Source organism: Uloborus diversus, chromosome 8, assembly GCF_026930045.1.
Source record: "Uloborus diversus isolate 005 chromosome 8, Udiv.v.3.1, whole genome shotgun sequence".
Classification (NCBI taxonomy): Eukaryota; Metazoa; Arthropoda; class Arachnida; order Araneae; family Uloboridae; genus Uloborus; species Uloborus diversus.
Genome location: NC_072738.1, coordinates 75,762,655 through 75,782,473, shown reverse-complemented (window position 1 = coordinate 75,782,473; position 19,819 = coordinate 75,762,655).

Here is a 19,819-nt window from a genome sequence, read left to right as displayed (position 1 = left end):
ATTCAAAACAAAAACCAATTGAACTGAGTCCTTTTCTTAACTGTAGATTTTCCAACGTAGACAAAATGCATTTTTTTACTAATGAAGTTGATAAAAATTTTAATGTTTTATATCGTATTCTAATACAATTAAAGGTTTACTGGGTGAAACTCGTAATTTCAATTTGGCGTAGCATTTTTTCATTTATACAAAAAGTCAAACATTGCTGTTAGAAAAATCAACATTTTAGCATAAAATGAAAAAGTTTTTCTGCACAAAAAGGATTCCCTTGATGTCTGAATTTTTAAATCTAATACTTTTTTTGCTTAAATTATGCTTAGTGGCCTGAACGAAGACAAACCTTTAAAACAAAAGAAAATACACTCTTCGATTAATAGTCAACTTTTATGAATACTAACTGTAGCCTGCATAAAGGGGTCGAAACGCCAAGTAGCATTCCCATCGCATTTATTTTATTGCCTTACGTGTGTTATTTGTTGCACGTTATGAGTACATGTAATGCGTAATATTAATCTAAATTAGCTATAATGTCGGACAGCGCGGGCGGGACCGAAGTTCAGGTAGTTTATGGTCAGGTTCAGTATTTTTGTCTTTAAGAAGAAAAAAGTCATTTGTTTTTTTGGCGAAAGCGACGTAAAAAATTCTATAATTGTATTAGAATTTTGCTTTAAAAACATCTGCATGAGAACTACGTGCTACATCAAGGTTTTTGCAACAGCAAGGGACGTTTCCGAAAATTATTTCTAGACTATTTTTGGTCATTAGCCGTCCCGACAAGCTTTAAAAAAGGGGGGGAGGAATTTCTTCAAGAAATAAGAAAGATCACGCATACCGACAGAAAAATAATCCACAAAAATAATATATAAGAAAAGATACTAAAGAGAAATAGTTTTATTTTTGAAAATTTATACAATTTGTTATTGCAGGCTGCTTGAACCGTTATGACTGAGATGGCAGCATATGTTCATCATTTAACCGAAAGGTGAAAATACAAAGTCGGTTAAACTAAGTTCGTTTTTTTAACGTAGCTTTTCGAATGTAGTAAAAATGTGACTGGCTATTTTTTTTTTTTTTTTTTTTTTTTTTTCCGAAAGAAGAAAAAATATATATATTTTACTCATCAAGTTGTTAGTAATTTTAATGTTTTACTTCGTATTCTAATAAACTTCATTTAGTAATCCAAGTTTAACTAAATGAAAAGCGTAATTTCAATTTGGGGTAAAAATGTTTTATTTGTACAAAGTGTCAGAACTTGCTATTAGAAGAATGTACAGACGTATTATTTTTTTCTGAACAAAGAACTATTCCATTGTAGTTCGAAATCTCAACCCAGATAATTATATTTTCGCTCATATTATGCTTTAGTTTTCTGACCAGAGTCAACGCTTTAAAAAAAAAAAGAAAATAAAAAAAAACCTTACAATTAATAATCAATTTAGCTATATGTCGCATCAAATTTCGTAACAGCAAGGAGTTTCCATCTCATTTATTTTATTATCCCACTTGTGTTATTTGTTGTTTAAAAGTGTTCATGTAATACGCGATATTTGTTTAATGGTTTGACGCAGATCGTCCGGGTTGGGCCCGAACTCTCGTTCTTCTGGTTACCAGTGAAACGCTCTGTTGATCGAGCTACTCAGCCCTATCGGTCGCAGCGGAAGCTAAACTTATAAATTTATTCGAAAATCTCAGTCCGGTGCCTTAAAACAGATTTTTTTGATAGAAAAAAAAATGTTTATACTCTGGAATTATTTTTCATCATTAGCGTGAACTGTAAGATTTAAAATAAATGATAAATCAAAGAAATCGATCAACGAATGAGAAAGATCGCGTAGCGACAGAAAAAAAAAACAGGCTACAGAAATAATATATAAGGATTTAATAAAACGTTACAAACGTGGTAAATGTGAAATTGTCACTAAATACGGAGTAGGTAGTTTAAACCACTAAAAAATTCATATGCTTTGTTCCTTTGACTGTCTCGGAGCGTTTGATTCTTCCTTTCTCCATCATTTCCTCTCAATCGATCTTTCATTATTATTTTTAATTTTTGGATTCTGTCCCCTTTTGTACAATTCTACAGGGGCCTTACGTGAAGTCAAACGAACATGAAAAATAAACAAGACACGGCACTCACGTATAACTCCATAACTTCAAAGAACTTGGTAATTTAAAAAAATGGTAGCTAAAATAATATATATATATCTTATATATATATATATATATATATCTATATATATATATATATATATATATATATATATATATATATATATATATATATATATGGTCGTTGAGGTAAATCCGGAATTTGTTTATGAACTGCCCTCTAGCGGTTGTTGAGTGCATATTTGCGAATAGGTTATCTAATGTGTAGTTCATATCGTCACGAGGCGCGCGCATATAGACACGTTACAACAAGCAACAACATGAGCCGGGAACAAGACAGAAGAGCAGCGATCCTTGAGTCCCTTCGTGCCGGTAAATCACCAAAGGAGATTATTGAGTGGTTATCTTCAGGTGTTATCTTCAGGTCAGTTGAGTGGATGCTTCAGAAGTGCCCACCGTCATGCACACCAAATTTCCAGCAGCGGTCATAGTCCTTGGGGTTATCAGCAGCGAAGGGGATGTTATGCCACCTCATTTCTTTGAAGAAGGTCTCAGAATCAACGCCGATGGATACATTCACGTATTGGAAACGGTAGTCAAGCCCTGGATGGACATGGTGGCCGCCGGAAGAGATTATGTCTTCCGGCAGGACTCAGCGCCAGCCCACAAGTCGAGAAAAACCCAAGCGTGGCTTCACAGTAATGTGCCCTACCACTGGACACCCGACTTGTGGCCACCCTCCAGCCCGGACTGCAATCCTCTCGATTACTACTTTTGGGGCGTAGTTGAGGAAAAGGTTAACGCAAAATTTCATAATACCAAGGACGCGCTGCGAGCCGCCATTACTGAGGTGGTGCCCAACGTGGACAGGAGGGAGGTGAAACATGCATGCGGTCGGTTCCGGTCACGTCTTGAGCGAGTGGTGGCAGCTAACGGCGGCGATATAGAATAATTTCTTTTTATAACATATTTTCTATAATATTGCAAAGTTGTGTACAAAATAAATCCTTTTTGTTTGCGTTATAAGAGTTTTAATACTTGTGTCCCATTTTCCGGATTTACCTCAACGGCCCTGTATAACCGATATTTCAATGAATATTTAAAAAATTTTAAAGCAGTAAGGCCATTTTCTCTTGTGTGATTGTCAGTCTGTCATAATCGAATTGCTCTGTGGTAAATAGAAAATTTAAAAAGAAAAATGACATATATATATATATATATATATATATATATATATATATATATATATATATATATAGTATACAGTTTTTTCAAAAATTATAACAATAATTTATAATAAAAAATATATTACTAGTGGTACTGATATAACAGACGATAAATATGTCTATTTTCATTAATAATTCATAGATCGCTCAGATAACATTCAAATAAATAAACAGACATCAGCACTATTAATCAAGTAGGAACATTGCTCATCAATATTTTATTCATTTTGTCAGGAAAATTAACGTGCAACTATTTTGATGCTTTGAAATTAAATAAAAAATCAAATGTCTAGCTTTATGCGACTGATTTTGTAGCTGTTCTTTGAAATTTACTTGCACGAAAGAAAATTTAGATCTGTTTAAGGGTGATTTTTTTCAATTTCTTAACTTTTGCAAGCGGCAAGTAGAAATTTATCTCAGAATTAAAAAATAGTTGTTAATTTTTGTGGAGATCACATATTTAAGCATGCAAACTAAAGTTCAGTAACGAGAAAAAAGAAGTAGAAATACATTTAAGCGTAAATTTAAATATAAATTTAACGTGAAAATGTTTTAACTACCTATAAAGTTATCCCTTAAATCAAACATAATAAAGTATTTTAATAACCTTTTTATTAAAAAAACAAAATACTGTTTATCTTGAACTTTGATGAAATATTTCAATTTTTAGTAGGACTTTTACTTTTGAATGTTAAAACAATTTTGTATCTCCTACGTTTTCTAGCTTACTTTCCTAGTAAAAATCACGAAAAATTAAAAAAGGTCAAATACAAATAAAATAATTAAATAAATATCGAAAAATTAAAAATTGGAAAGTAGGGCATTGAGATAAGGGAAAATGTCTGTTTCCAAAATAAGTCTCAACCCGACTCCGCAAACATTGGCAGAGTTGTGAACTTCAAGGGAAAATGACCGATTCCAAATCCGAGACTCTGAATTAAAAATCTTCGGCTCCCTAATATCTTTTACCCCAAAATGAGATTGACTTCGCGTCTGTGATTTTTACTGCGAAATAATTAATTAATTAATAGTTAATATAATTTGTTTTTAATTTCACTCTAAAGTTTTAATTTATACATTCATTTTTGGCGGAGATGTTCGGAGTCCTTTATGTTTCTGAATAAATATATGCACATAAGATTTTTTTTTCGACAATACAAATTATTTCCTTAAGTTGACATATTTTTTAAATTTATTTTTGAAAGTGCATTAATTTCAAAAGAAAATTGCCAACAGGGGAAAAACAAATGATTTTTATTTATTTATTTATTTATTTTAATGAGCTTGTTAATTTTTTCTTTTTTTTTTTTTTTTTGATAGCGATTAAAGATTTTTTTAATGGAAAAAAAAGAATTAGCTGCTTTGTTTCAAAGATGCTGCTCTTTTTATTGTTCGTTTATTTTTTTTACGCATCTAATTCTTTAGATGAGCGAAGTATATTTTATTTCCATTGAAAGTTTACCTACTTCCTCGGTATCGTCATGAAATTGGACGAAAGTGGTCTTTGTGGCACATTTATAAAAGGACAAAATTTTCATTCTAAGATATAATTTTTCTTCTGCATATGGCTTACCGTGTGTGTGTGTGTATGCATCTCCTTATTTTCTTCTCCAGTTAAAATTTTTCCTTCGTTTTCTTTTTATAACCATTATTTATGTCTGGAGTTAAAAAAATAATATACATATCTGGAGTTAAAATATTTAAATAAGTAACTAAAACTGAAACATTTTAAAATAAAAAAATGCATCTTTTAGAGTTAGTATAAGTATAATGCTTCCTAAAATTAATAAAATCCTAAAATTAATAAAAAATGTAAAAACTTAAAGCATTTAAATCATACATAGGGGTGCCCACCTGGGGGGGGGGGGTCATAGCGCAGACTGTGCCTTTGAAATTTTTAGGGGGGGGGTTGATTGGCATTTTTTACTCTTTGGGGGGCTCTTGCTTTTTTTGGGGTCTTTGATACATTTAGGGGAAAGTGCCCTTTCTCTTGGAGGGGTGTGCGCCCCTGAAATACAGACTAAGCAAAATCCAAATTAAACTCACCCTTTGTATATTATTGTTCTATAAAAGAATGACGTTGTTCAAGCAATTACACATGCGTTATAAATCTTTCAGATTTTACGAATAAGGTGGGGAAACGAAGCCGAAAGAAAACTTACCGCTACAAATGACTTGAAATAAAAATGCAGGCTGCTTTGATTTTTTTAATTTAAATTATTGAGTTTCACTCTACATATCCTTTAAATAAAAATTTTCTTATAACACAAAATATCTCCAACTACTTAATTAATATCTCAATAGTAATTTTTAACAGTTTTAAATGAAATACTTTATGTACTAAACTTAGTAATATTCTTCAACCTTAAATTTAGCATGTCTTTGTTCTGGAATAATATGAATGTTTTTCCTGCTGAGAGCTCGGTTATATCATCCAGAAAGTTGTCCTTGTTATGGATTCATTAGTCTAGGATCGACAACAACCGAGTGGGAGGTAGATGTCCGTTCATATGACGAGTTAAACTACTGCTGCGGATTCTCGCTGGTGTATTGGATTTAGTTTAGCTGCTAGTTTGTTGGCGCTCTCATCTTCAGTGAGATGATATCTGCCTTCTGCTATGTTAGCATCTGTTCCGGACTTAAAAGATCAGAAGAATGATGAAACCGAAGTCTATGGATAACATGATCAAGCTGTTGGTACTCGCCGCCTCTGATAAGTGGAGCTCCGCTGGCCGGGTGATTAAACATGTCCATTTATTGAATTAAGGATGTAGAAAAACAGCTGAAGGTCAAAAGGCTTAATGTTAGCCGAACTCTGCGCTAACACTTCCTCTTCTTACTGATTGCTCTCCCTTGAAAGAAATGGACTGATCAACTTCTTAGAGGCGGACAGTATACTGCATGTAGTTCTGGCTTAAGGGCGGTAACGTGCTACTTCACAAGGCTTTTTCATTGTTAGTGATTACAATTCAACAAAAACGTCACCAAATAAATCCACAAGTTTTTCTTAACATTTAAGTAGTTATAATCCCTTATGAAGTAATTAGTGTCCGCGTATAACTTTATTCCAAGTAGGGGCAAAAGTTATAGTGAATGTAATTACAGAACAAAATTTGTGACAATAGACGAAGATCCATTTTCTTAATTTAACTATTTAAATGTAAATTTTCCGCGAAGTTGCAAATGTGTGCTGAGAACAAGGAACGGTAATGACATATCCCCTATATTTTGTTTTTAAAATCAACCTTAAAAACGAAATGGGAATGATTGATACTTTTTTGCTTTTTGTGAGTATTTTAAATAAATCATATTATTAAATAATGAAATGGATGTTTTGATGAAAGATATTACACTAGGGTTTGAAGGTTAGCGAATTGACAAAATAATTTATAAATCATCAAAGCTTTTTTTTTAAATTTTATTTATTTATCTATTTTTCGTCACTTCTTGCAAAAATATGTAAGAATTTAAGGAAATCATTCAAGAATTCATTCACTTTTGAACGAAACTTCCATGTCTATCCTAATATAAAAAGCTGACGAGGTTTTGCATTCTATTCGAAGCATCCCCTTTTGGACAGTGGATGCACGTGCTTGCTGTTATACGCAAAAAGCTGTAAGAAACGTGAAATTCGTTTTACAGAAATTTACATACCTATTTCTAAGCTGTTTATGACTTTTATGTTATCCGATGATCCGAAAATCGAGTTTTACGTAAATTCTGAAGAATACATGTTATTAGATCTGAACGAGTGTAAAATAAAATGCAATAATATGTAAGCATATGTTTATGGCGCATATTATGGTAGAAATTTGAATGTAAAATGTCAGTTATATACACAAAAGTTTTAGTCTTTAAAAATATAGAGCTGTTCTCTAAAAATAAGACCTAGTTTCAAACTAATTTTCTTTCTGACTAAAACACTGTAAAAAAATTCCGAAACGTTACTGGATATTTCCGTGTTACGTTTCGGGGTTTCAATGGTTTTTGTCCATTTCCTGGAAAAAACAAGTATCATTGTCAAAAAAGTTCCTGAATTGTTACAAGTCGCACGAATGCAGACTTTTCACCGTTGTGAAAATATTTTAAGTTCCCAGTTTAAAGAATAACTGAACATATTTATAAAGTGCATCGGTTTCAGTTCAGGTACCGCCCGTCCATGCTAACTAAGCTCCCACAGGGAGCGAATAAGTATGGACTACGTTGCTTTGCAAGAATTGCAGGCGAGTAAAATTTTCGTTACTTGCCAACAATTCTTGCTAAGCTTTGGCCATGTTTGCAATGATGCTCTTGGAACTTCCTTGAATCAGGAAGATGCCGAGCTGTTATATTATACCTTCTTAAGTTTACTCGAATTTTTCAGAGACACGACTGGCTTTTAACGGGAATATTTCTGAATATTTTAGGAAGTTTCAAGGATAATTTCAGGATGGTTACTGAATTTCAACGAAAAACGTTCCTGGATTTTGCAAGATATGTTACTGGCAGAAATTGGGCACATCAGCTGTCCATTATTTCTTAGGAACGTTCCTGAATCGTGTTTACAGTGAAGGCAAACAAGATTAAAATTCCACTTTCAATCTCTGCAGCCCTCTGTCAGCTTATTCCTCTTATAATAGTCGATGATCGAATAACCCGCGTGTTTCAACAGCGAAACTTGCGCCACGGCACGACAATTTGATAATAACTTTTAGTAACGTTAAACATGCAGGGAAAGGCTTTATCGTGTCAAGGCTGAACTCGATTGGTAAACTTAGCTGTTTAACTGGTAAGGCTGTCATTTCAGGGAAATGAAGAAACGAAAATATGGTCAACACAACGAACGCTACCTACTGGAGTTTAGGGTTAATCCACTGGAGTTAGGGTTACAATTTCACCTATCAAAATATCACCAACCAGGCAATGGTTTCGTTCAAATGTAGAAGCAATTTTCGCCCGTCATACCTTGACGAGCGACTTTCTAATTTCAGTCATATTTTTGTTAAATTCATAGCTTCATATTAAAAGACTTAATTGTGCTTAGGAAGTGTTACAGTTTATAGGGTTTAGGAGGTTGTATGCATGCTTCAATTAAAAGATTGTTAACGACAAATAGCTGAAACTGTAGTCTATGTCGGTACCTCAGTCTGTCACTCTGTCACATACTTGTCGTTGTATATGTGTAATATTTGAGTAAGGAGCTGCAATAACATTCAATTTATAAGGATATCTTTCGTTTACCAAATTAGAAGCGAGATACAGTAACATTCAAGTGCCTCTATTTTTAATGGAAGTCATTAACTTATAAAATTATAGCAAAATTGATTGAGTTCTATCGGTATTAGCTGCGCCTCGTTGCAGTCAACCTTTATGTTGGTAGTGAAAACGGTATTGTTACTGATAAAAAAATATCATACTAAGTCGCTTGTTATAATAGTAAATCAATTGAGTTCTATCGGTATAAGTTAAGCCATTTCGCAGGCAACCTTTATGTTAGTAGTGCAGCCGGTATTGCTACGATTTCAATTTTTTTACCACGTGCTCATTATATCAATGCGTCAATTGAGTTCTAACGGTATTAGTTGAGCCTGTTTGCAGCAAACCTTTATGTTGGTAGTGCACACTGTATTGCTACTAGTAAAAAATATCATACCAGCGCTTAATATATCAGTTGACAAGGACATTTTTTGTACTTATCCTAAAATGATGTTTTTTGTATTTATGTAGTGTCGAAGTTCTTGGGAGTCTAAATTATAACTATTACGAAATTCTGAACAAAAAAAATTGAAACAAAAGCAAAAGCATTGAATAATTGTCAGCCTATCCCATGAACCGTACTTTAAATGGTTGTTAGAATAAGGACCTTTCCCGAACTTCAATTTTTGGGAAGAGGCACATCTTTAATTTGTGGAAGTGAAACTTCGAATTTTACCGAATGTTAAAGTATGAGCATCTAATGAGAGCATCAATAACGAAAAATTTTATATAATACAATTTTCAATTTTCCGAATGAAACTTTTATCGAATGCTGAATACAAGCATACCCACATAAATCTAATAAAAGTGTGATAAAATTATCATTGCTAAAAAAAATTAAAAATTCAACTTTTGTGATTAAAAACAATAAAACATGCAATTTTTTAAATGGTATCTATAAATTTGACGAATTAGCCGACATTATTTTCAGAGTAATTTCATTTTTTAGAAGGTTACAGTGATATACAGGGTGCTTATTTTCAACTTGCAAGACCTCTATTTTCAAAACCGTTAGTTCTAGATGCATACTTCCAGTTTCAAAACTGTTCAAAATTAGATGCAGGGTTAAGATATTCAAAGTTTGAAGCAAAAATAAAATTGAGTCAAAAAATACAAAATTTAACTTTTTATACGGCCCCTAAATCCCCTAACTTATATTCAGGGAAATAATCTACATTGAAAAATAATTCTAACACAAAACGTTTGACATTAATACAATCAATATTCACCGAGATATAAAACGCTGCGTTTTGTGACTTACACCACTTTATACTCGCCGTCGATAGCACCTTTTAAGGGGAAATTAGCGGTTTACAAGGTTTTCAAATTGATTGAGACTTTGTAGTGCGTTTTTGCGTTTTATGGTATAACATTTGCATTTATTTTTGAAATTGACAACCTGTCATTCTTCTGAAAGTTTGATAACTTCCAATCTCATCTTTTACATGGTCACTTAAATTTTTGAACTCGAACATCTCCTTGAGTTTTGATAGCACAAATTTCAAACTTTTTGTAATAGTGATATTTTTCTATGGAGATAATTTCCTTAAATATGAGTTAGGGGACCAAGAGCCCGTATAATAAATTACATTTTCTATTGTTTGACTCTTATTTATTTTTGCTTCAAACTTTCAATCCCTAAACTATACATCTGATTTTGAACATATTTCCAATTGGAAGTATATACCTAGAACTAACAGCTGCGGAAATAGAGGGTTAAAATGAAACACATTGTGTGGTGGGGCGCTCGTGGTCAAAATGTGTATCATGCAGTAACATTTGAAGAGAGAAAACAAAGCTACCGGAGTTCCACAGTTCGTGCAAAAGCGAACGTCTGGAGATGAATGCAGCCGCTAACTAATGCGTTGATAGGTGTCAAACTAATTTGTTCTCCAATCATATCTCCAGAAAGAGTTTCCATAACTGTACGTTAGAAGACCCAAAAGCTACAGAGGCACGGATAAACGTTTTATATATTAGAAGTAAATAATAAATATAACTGGTTGTTAAGACAATCTTTAAAGTAGGCTAAAATTGATTTAGTAAATAAAAAAATATAGGGTGAAATAGATTTTTCATACAACCTGCCTAATTTTGCAGTGAAAGTTAAATTACTATTACATACAATACACTTGTCATTGCTATTGATATCAGTCGAGCCAACGATAACTGCATCTAGTTATTGAATTGTTATATAAGGCTCAAGAAATTAAAAATTGTCCAATTGCTCGATACAATTAACTTGCTTTATCCTTTTCAATTAGGTATTTTTACTTGTTTAAAATTCAAAAGTGATGATTATGAATTTTCTCCCTTGCTGACTTCATCCGGAATTTTGCTCGCTACACCCATCAAGCGGATTGCACCTATTAGGCAGCTAGCTGCCTATGACGTCTGCTGGTCAAGTAGCCACAGATCAGGTCCGACGAGAGACCATTTCAGCATATTCAGAAACTAGGTGCCCGGCCCCTATGCATGTCCTCCCTTGTCTCTCGGTGGCTCTTTAACTGACATTACAAAACTATGCCGAGGAAGAAGGATTTGCCTTCTTCTGCTTGCTGAACTTACTTAGCGGCAACCATTAATTGCTTTTTCGATTTTTCGATTCCGAGACACAACTGACTACAACTGTATTTATGTCGAGGACTACATACTAAATGCCTTGCCTCCATTATTTTTATACCGATAGATGGCAGCACCATCACCGGATGGAACAGTTAATGAGAATTTAGAACTAGACCAGGAGCTAATAGCTACCTGGTGCTAGCACCCCCAGAGGTATCGTTTCACTTGGAGGACATTGAGACCACGAGCATATTTAACATCGCCCAGTCCCCTTTAATGACGACGGTGGGTCTTCGACCATCGAGGTTCGAACCCAGGACCCTCCGGCCCCGAATCCGACACTCTACCGATCGGACTACCATGCATTAATTGCTTCTTGGGATTTTAGCAATGGGTATGATTATATATCTCACCAAATTCAGCCCAACCATTTTGATCGCGACTTTAATGGCGTAGTTGTTGCTTTAATATCTCCCGCGCACTTAAATGTATAAAAAGATAAGTCCTTGTGAATGGTTTCCTCCAGGTTTTGAATTAAGATGACAAAATCTTTCGACCGCAGCAGACACACATGCAGCTCATAGAAGATACCTGGACAGACGTGGATAAACCATAACAATGCGCTGAAGTAAAAATATTTATTAAATATGGGCCACAAAAACCAAATCTGGGTATCATCGTAATTCTGTAATTACGATCTGCGTTCTTCAACAAAGCTGCGGTTAGATTTTCCTCAAATACTAAGCATCGAAATTCATAAATAGGAACCATAGACTAATAATAAGAGTAGACCGAGCTTTCATTCTTGCTGATGAAGAAAATTGGTTCATAGATGTATCACGTGACTAGTGGAAGAGCTTGGCGAAGACTTTGGCAGCATGGTTGCTAGATGGCAGCATTATCTATAGTTTGACACTCGACATGTATTTTAAGACAATGTGTTTTCATTAAAAAAAAATTTCCAAGTGCAGAGATTGAACTATTTTTTTTAGTTATGCATTATTTTGACACTAGTAATAGTTTTTGGTCACAGTTTTCAGTAACTTTTGTTTCATTCGGAACTACTACGTCAGCGTTGGCGTAAACGTAATGGCGTAAACGTTTTGCGTTAACGCAAAAATGTACTAATCGGTATCTTAAATTGAAATTGTGGGTAAAAATCTTACCGTTTGCCGATTCTTTTTGGGCGCTTGAATATTTAATTGCTTAGAGAGTTATTGAAATTGACTAAAGAAAATGCACAATACTATCTAAACGAAAAACTCACTATAATAACAAAATATTTACAACTTTGAATAACAAATTTACAAATCGGACTCCATAAAAGATCATTCTTCCGTGTTCCATCAATTTTATTTATTTTATTTCGATCGTCTGCTACGATTAACGCCCGCTGTTGCTAGGATATCCACCAGTCACATGGTTTGGTTTATGAGCAGCAAAAGGGTTGCCATAGCTCGGTCTATTCTTATTGGTCTATGATAGGAACAACAATCCGATAGTGTTTCCAAATGGATGCTAGTCCTTTTGGTCAAGTGCAAATGACGAGAAGCTAATACGTACTTATTTGTAAAGAACTGCTTACTGAAGGTAATTCAGCACTTGTGACGTTTCACATGGTGATGACTTCATATCTGCTTGGAATTACTCCACTTGGTAAGAAGTTGAGAACATACTACCAAATTAGCCACCAAATGAAGTTTTAATTAAGTTGGTTTCATTTTGGAGGAATGTAGCGCCAAATATAGAGAGAGATCGAAAAATTTAGATAGCGCGGCGACTTTTCAAACCTCACACATCATCACTGCCACGTGGCCATCACATTTATGTGACACCAAACAGCCGGTCAGATGCGACCTTTAGTAGGACATGCATAAGACGGATTTTAATAGTGTAAACTAGAATCGGTATTTCTGACTTTTCACTTCGTAGTGTGCATGAACGTTTAAGAAAAAAACAACTTAAATACAGCATGCATATATTTTTTTCCTAATCTGTTTACTTTTTTTCTTATTTTCTTCTTATTATTATTGCTATTATAATTCGCATGAGCAAGTACTAACAATTTGGCGACCATAAAAACTCTTTTATTTAAATATTGAGTGATTAGCTTTAATCAAGGATTTCTTTTTATACATTTGAGCAAGATGTGCATAAGATTTAGGTTCATTTGGTTTTTGTATTTATTTTTTTTTTCACTTTACTGTTAATCAAATTTTTTTTAGAAAATAAATAAACTAAATCTGGAGATAGAAAATATTGAACGATTCAATACACATATCAGAAAGTTAAAATAGGTTTTTCTTCTTCCTTCAATTTATCGTTCTTTACCATTGACTTCAATGGCAGAGGAAATATTCAAAAGCTATTCCAGCAAACTGCAGTTTTGGAAATATTATTTTTGACATATTTCGTTTCATACAAAAGAGTTTTCGGTAAATTGATTTTACTGCAGTTTGGCATAAAGAGTCGGTGTTTAAAGGACTTCAAACGCCAGAAATCGGTTTTGACTTCTAAAAACTTGGTTCGATTCGAATTGAAAGTAGTAAAAAGTACATCTTTGCATACAACCTAACCATTTTGATTTAATATTTAATGGTTAGATGGTTTGACAGACAGATAATAGAATATTTCAATAAATGTATATTCAAGCATATATAAGTGTTCTTTGAATGCTTGAAATAAAATTTTAACATGTTTTTCTCGTTTCTTTCAGATGCAAACAAATACCTTAAATCGACCCCTGAGTATTTGACAAAGAAGGAAGCAGTCATCCGAATATATTATTGCCTTTTTTTCCTCAAACATTAAAAAAAAAAAATAATGCAATCAATCTTCAACATTGATTTGATGAACTGTAGTAGAATCGAAAATGCAAGCTGACAAATATAAAGAAAATGGCAAAGTCTCCAAATAATTGAATGACTTCGTCAACATGCACTGAGAAAAAATTCAGTACTGAATATTTCCGTGTAACATTTCGGGATTTTGATGGTTTTTATCCACTTCCTGGAAAAATCAAGCATTATTGTCAAAAAGTTTCCTGAATTGCTACTAGTTGCTCGAATGCAGACTTCTCACTGTAGGAAAAATATTTTTAGCTCCCAGTTTAAAGATTAACTAAGCGTATTTAAAAAGTATCGGCTCCAGTTTAATTGTTTCCCGTCGAGATTGAGAATGCTTTCAAGGTCAGTCTGTAATGCTGACATATATTTACAATAACTTTGCAAAAATTGCAGGTGGTAAAGTTCGCACAATTTAGCTGTGGCTATGTTTGTATCTGCTTTTGGAGCTTTCCGGAAACGCAGGAACGTGCCAAGCTATTATATTAAACCTCCCTAAGTGCTCTAAGATTCCAGAGACACGACTGGCTTTAAACGGAAAGAGCTCTGAATATTTTAGGAATCTTCCAGGATAATTTCAGTACTGAGTTTAGTGCCTACGGCAGTACTACTAAGGACTGACCGATGCATCGGCGGCCGATGGTTTCAACAATTTAGCCATCGGCATCGGCATCGGCGGCCGATGCTAACTTGCAGGAAACATCGGCCCATCGGCCTTAAAAAACATCGAAAAGCCGATGGAATTGGCCGATGTTTTTGAAAAAAAAAAGGACCTTTGCTGTTTTACTTTTTAATGCAAAGTAAAGGGAGTTATTGTTTTCATATAAAATTGTTTACTTAAATTTCAGTATGAATTTCTATTTTAGTCACCCCTGAAAGAGTTTTTAATACTGCATTCAGGTACCAAACAAGTTAATTATTGCGTTGTTTCTTGCAGCTGGATGTACGTATGTATCTCTCATAAGTCATAACTCAAAAATGGTAAGCTGTAGAAGGATAAATTTTCGCATGTGGGGTGTGCGTACGTTCCAGTTGTGCACTTCCCTTTTTGTTTTCGATCGGGTGTTCTGAAAAGCCTGTTTACTCATTTTTTGTGGCTATTAATTACTTATTTCAATGCAAAACTAATATAGCGTCTCAGACTGACGATCATTTGGTGATATATTGCCGAATTGGAGACTATGGAAATAAATATGAGATGGCGAAACCGGTTTTGTTTCATTTTGTTATATTCCAGTAGAACCGACGTTAATTTTTAATGTTTCGATATTTGTAATATGAATCACAGTAATGCAGTCTTTTCTGTATCGCTTCGGCGGAACTACAAGAGGCCCGTCGAAATACATTTTGGGGCCCTGTTTCTCTACCACAGAAGTTGTAAAAAATTTATTATACACATTTTTGTAACTCCTACGGTGCCCCTATGGTTATGGGGCCTCTCGTGCAATTGCAACATTTGTTATATTTTAAATCCGCCACTGCACGTTAAAACAAACTCGGGTGCAAGTTTTAAAAGGGTTTTTCTGCTCAATGTTTATGATTATTTTGAACTCTATTTTTTACTACTATTTTTTGTATTTCGAAGAACACTTGCGTGCCCCTCTTTCCATTCCTTCAATTTCTGAAATTAAACTCTAGTTTGTACGTACTTCTGAGTTGTTTAAAACTAGCACCATTCATAAAATTAGAGTTTTTTTTTCAAGCTTTATCTATTGTTTAGGAAGAATTTAGAGCATCAATGTACGAAATTGATTAAAGACGTTTTGAATGGTTGTTGCAACTCATGATTGCGAAAAACATAATTTGAATTCAAAGTTTCGGAATTCAAATTAGAGTTGATTGGGGGGAAGTGGGTCACAGTTTTTTTTTTTTTTTTGCTGTTGTTCTTTATCTTTCATCATACATCAATCAAAAAAGGAGAAGCATAACTACACCCTATACAGATTGTACGTAGTACGATCCAAAAGTTCGGGGGACAAACTGTATCCAGAATATTTCACATTACTGAAGCACATCCACCTTCAAAAGGTCACCTTGAGGGACTATGTACTTCTGCCAGTATTCATTATAACTTTTGGAAACAGTCCTGGAAGCCATTTTTTGCTACCTTCTGTGATGCAGCTTTATCTTCTCCTGACAGAAGAAAGCGGCGTCCATGCAAATGTTTTTTATTTGCTGGGAACAGGTAAAAGTCACACGGAGCTAAGTCCGACGAAACGTTATGTTATTTGTTTGTCATATCAGTGTTGACTAATCGAACCATGCATCTTTAACATGACAGTCGCCTTTTTCCCTACGATGAAGTTAAAGCAGCAGCGCAAGAAGGAGGTTAAATCTCTTCCAGGAGTCCTTCTAAAAGTTATACGAACGCTGGCAGAAGTGCATAATCGTTCAAGGTGATTATTTTATAGATAGATGTATTTCGGTAATGTGAACTAGGTAAGGTTTTATACAACTTGTCCTTGAACTTTTATATCATACTACGTACGTATAAGTTTTCAACTTACTATTTCTTAACGTTTTTGAGTGACGGAAATTTACGCGCATGAAGACATCACAAGAGAATTTGCGATAATTAACTAAGGAGGCGTTCAAAATGGATATTTCGGTCATCTATATGTTCTTAGGTAGATATGAATGTACAGATGTGGCGAGAAAAACTTGTGAAGTTTAAATTGGGTGATCGTAAAATGGAAATTTAGGTCCAAATCTGTTTTTTTTTTTTTGTAATTACAATTCCTTCTTCGTAGAAAGGAAGTAAAGTGAAATGAACCAATTAATGATCCTTTTAATCCCTGACAATCATATCTATTTATTTGTGTTAGATTTTTTTTTTTTTTTTTGACATCTGCCAACGGCATCGGCCATCGGCCATTTGGAGAAAAACAATCGGCCAACAATCGGCATCGGCCCATCGGTCAAAAAATGCCATCGGTCGAGCCCTAAGTACTACAATCACTAATTAAGATAAATACTTATTTTTACGTTATGAGATATTTTTTTAGCAATGAAAAGGACAGTTGAATAAATCAATACATTACAATTATAGCTCCATTGGAAAAATAAAATATTAAAAACAATTTCAAAGCTACGACTACTAGCATAAAATACAAATTATTGTTTTGAGGAATTTACACTTCAAGAAATTTTAGTAAAATAAGTATCTAAACTCAAGCATTGATTGCAAATTAGCTTGCTCTTCAAACTTGGGTCATATGTTGGCGATAAAAGACATAACATTAAAACTGCATTGAGACAAATATGCTTAGAAATGCCCGTTTCTATTCAATCTCTTTCTCGTGAAAACTTTTTGGGAAAAATCGATCTTAATTGTATCTATACCGGCTAGTTTGGCATTTAAAGCGTCGTAAAACTTGCGAAAGCTACGACTTTTCAATGAACTCTCTTTGATGTAATTTCTAAAGGATTTTTCGAAATTTATCTCAATTATTTTTCAAATATACTCAAATTCTATCTCGTACGCTGTTTTCAAGATGTTTACAATTCGTGAAATAATTTTAATTTGATTAGTCCCTTTGAATGCTCGCGGAAACTTTGAAAATTTCATGCATGAATGCAAGTTTTAGGTACTATGACTGTTGATTAATAATCTGAAACAAAAAGTTCCTGTGTTTATTAAATTCACCCTTTATTTCTAGTTTGAGGATTTTAATTGATTTTAAAGAGAAATGTTTTATGGATTAAACAAAAACATCGAGCTCAGAAAAGAATATTTCGTACGTTCAGTATTTGTATTCTCAAAAAGGAGAAAACAAGTTTTTATTTTATTAGATTAACAATAAAAAACAGTCTTTAAAGGTCAAAAACATGCAAAAATGGTCTCTTAAAGATCATTAATATCATTATCCCACTAAAACTACAAAATCAACCTAAATACATGTCTTGCTGCCGGGATTTAAGGGGAATTCGATGAAAATCTGTGAAATCTCAAAACGCTTTACGGAAATAGTCAGTAACGTTTCTGATTTTTTTCACAGGAACAATGTTATTGTTTCTTGAAAAGAAATAATATCATATTAAACAAAATATAATCAACGAACAACGAATCTATACTAATATTATAAAGAGAGAGAAAGAGAGCGGTTTTTTGTGTGTTTATATGTTCGAGGTAATCTTCGGAACCACTGCCCCTATTTGAAAAATATCTTCACTGTGTGAAAGGTGCATTCTTACTGATTGACATAGGCTATAAATTGTGCATATATGACTTTATACTATTTTTTAAAACTAATAAGTTCTCTTAGCTACCAGTTTCTGTTTCGTACTGTTTTGTTCTTATGTATGTAAAGACGAACTTCGACTGTTCTATATCGCAATGCCAAAATGGTTATAAGCTCTTGTTTAAACTGATGGCTGAGGAATGGATACATGTGAATGATTAAAATATCGCGATGCCAGCAGGATAACCGCCGAAACTTCTTCCTGTATTTGAGGCTGCGGAATATCAGGTTTGTCGCATTCTTTTAGCCTAGGACATTAAAAGCCGTTTAGAGTCACATGATGTTTATGTTCAAAATTTAATTAAATGTAATATATACTTGTGATTCGCTTCGGGAAAATTAGTTTTTAAATTCAAGTAGTGTAGATTGTGATAATAATCCCTGTTTTTCTAAAAGTAATTTTGCATGCATTCAATTAAGTACATTTAGTTTAGAAAAATCTTAACTGAAAAAGTTATTACACACAATTACCGTACTTTCAAAGTTACGTGTTAAAACTACAACAAACAAAAAACAGTGGATAGGAAAAAATTTGACAAAGAGGAAAAAATAACTAAAACTTATTTGCGGAACTATTCTTCATGATGACCGTATTTAAGCATTTAAAAACGATATAAGAAAAACTAATATAACTCCCAAATATCCTATGAGAAGGAAATTGCAAAAAAAAAAGGGGGGGGGGAATATGAAAAAAAGCAAGTTTCCCGATGGAAATGAGCACAACATTTTAAAAGGCATTCCGACCTTCAGAAAGACTCACCTCTTAGTAGAATATACAATATTCATTCTAATAGCTAATCTAAATTTGGTCATATAAGAATTCATTTGAAATATTTTCGTGGTCCTATATATTTACAAAGTCAATTTACAGTTAAAGACCCTGCCAACCTATCAAACAGCAAATAAAGAACTTGGTCTTATAGATGACGACATATCTTGTAAAATAAGCTTAATTTACACATGTAACTTTCTGACTCCGCTCCTAAACTCAGATAATTGTTTACAACTGTTTTAACTTTTATGTCAACTTATAAACTCTATTGGTTTATGGCAAACATTTAAAACGACATATTTTTGACGACACATCGCAAGGAGGGCGTCAGCAGAAATACTTTTGATTATCTTTCAATGTCAAGCGATATGAAGATTAAAGGCATTTGTGAATGAAGCGGACACTCAACAGGGGACTTTTGTTTGCCACCGCCGCACAGAAGCAACGAAAAAATTCTATTGAAACATGATTGGTACATGAAAACCAGGAACGTAAATTAATGTTGATCGGTATAGCCGGTGGAACTGGAAAAAATTAATAACTTCAACACTATCAAAAATCAACCAACCTGCGATGTTTTTTTACGAAACTGCTGGGAAGTTAATTAAAAGTATAAAAACTTACCATTTCACATTTAAACTACTTTCAATAGCTCCTATAGAAAGACTTCGTATTTTTAATAATAAAAAACGGTCAATTGAGAGAATATTTTTACTAGGGTACTCCTCTGGACTTCATGCTTTTAAAATTAAAGGCGATACCCTAATAATTTTATTGCGCAAATTTAACTTGTCTAATATCTTCAATGGAATTCAACCCCAATGTAAT